The following is a 1,712-nucleotide window of genomic DNA, read 5'->3' as shown; positions in this document are numbered from 1 at the left end:
GTTGGCGGACAGAGTTACTTGATATCTATTGTTGGTGAAAGGTTGCAAGTATTACATGAATTTAGTCGAGCTGCACGAAAGCTGGCACGAACACCACAATTATTAAAAATAATATTCTTAGTTTTTGACAATAAAACCCACTCCTCCGATTTGTCCTAGCCTTGGTAGGCAGAGTTACGTGATATTTGTTGCTGTTGGTGAGAGATTGTAGGTATCCCATGGATTTTAGTGAGGTGTGCAAAAGCTTGCCCGAACACTAATGTTATCAAAAGTAATATTCTTTATGGAGACAAGAAGAAAACACTCTTTCTATGTGTCCTAGTCTTGGTGGACATAGTTGCACGAGATCTAGTTACATGATATCTAATGCTGGAGAGAGGTTGCAAGTATTCCGTGTACTTAATCAAAGTGCGGGAAAGTTGGCCTGGACACCACCACAATTTACAAGTCACATATATATTGTCAATATACAAGAGAATGACGTGCAAACAATTGATTGAGTCCAAGTCAATGATTTGTATTTGTTAGAAGTCGGTAAAAATTCCCACATTGGTTGGAGAATAGACTGGTATTTTGCTTATATGGGCTTAGGTAATTCTCACCTCATGGGCTAGCTTTTTAGGTTGAGTTAGACTCAAAGTCTATTTCATGACATGGTATCAGAGCCAGGTCCGAGTGGGTAAAAATTCCCACATTGGTTGAGAAATGGTGCTCCTGGTCGGTCCACGCACCAGGCGCCAGAAAAGTCGCACATTGGTTGGGGAATGGACTACTAATGGACTAATAGTTTGCTTATGTGGACTTGAGTAATCCTCACCTCTAAGGTCCATTTCTTGACATTATTTTTAATATTATTGTTTAATTGATTGTTTTTAGTTTTGTTGTTGGTGGCCTTTCAAGTTCATCTTCAGCCAATTACCAGATATTAAGGAGGTGAATAAATAAACAATCTGCCCATGTAAATGCTTATCTCAACAGCACCAACTAATCATGAAGTATTCACACAAAGCATCTCCTGTTCCGTTGTCAAGAATCCTCAAGGCCTCCATTGTTTATTCTCACAATCTGTTGTCAAAGTTGATGCCACAAGGCCATTATTAGAAGTATTGAATCTGCAGCAATTATCCAAACAAAACCAGGAGCGTCGAACCTCCTTCCTGACACTGTCCTGTATATGTAAAGTTTCTCAACGGGGCAACTTTCTGGTCTCATTTCTGGATTGCCCCTCTCATCTATGCTTCAAAACTTACTGAACAGTTGGACATCCAAAGGGATCGCATTGTCTCCAGATTTGCAGCATTGGCCAACAGAGCCTCATCGCCTAAGGGGCAGTCTCTAATCTCCAACTTACGGAGGCTCTCACAAACACAGAGCACATTATGAAGGCCTAGATCGCTGTCCCCTGCAAAAGCTAAGGAAAGCATCTCTAACTTCTTAGCATGGACCCTGATGTACTCAAACACACGATCTGTAAGGAGGCCAGAAAGAGAAAGTCGCCGCAATTCCTTAGGGAATTAGGAAACAGATGAACCAATGCTATCAACTTGAGAGAATTAGGGAAACTCGTGTTTTCCTATTCGAATGAAACAGAGGATATTTTCATAAGGTTCCCCAATCTTCAAGAGCTTACATTTGTTCTCAAGGAATCATGGGATTACTCAACAGAGCGATATTGGTTCCCGAATTTGGATTTTCTAACTGAACTAGAATTC

At 40.7% G+C, this 1,712-nt stretch overlaps 1 pseudogene; it reads right to left on the bottom strand.

The window, feature by feature from the left end:
• Positions 1 to 301: 301 nt before the first annotated feature.
• LOC124899407 overlaps positions 302 to 1,712 on the bottom strand; it is a 1,544-nt pseudogene continuing 133 nt past the window's right edge.

The sequence above is a fragment of the Capsicum annuum genome, chromosome 6 (genome assembly GCF_002878395.1).
Source record: "Capsicum annuum cultivar UCD-10X-F1 chromosome 6, UCD10Xv1.1, whole genome shotgun sequence".
NCBI lineage: Eukaryota > Viridiplantae > Streptophyta > Magnoliopsida > Solanales > Solanaceae > Capsicum > Capsicum annuum.
Note: the sequence above shows the minus strand (reverse complement) of the source record. Positions and strands in the feature narration are given on the sequence as shown.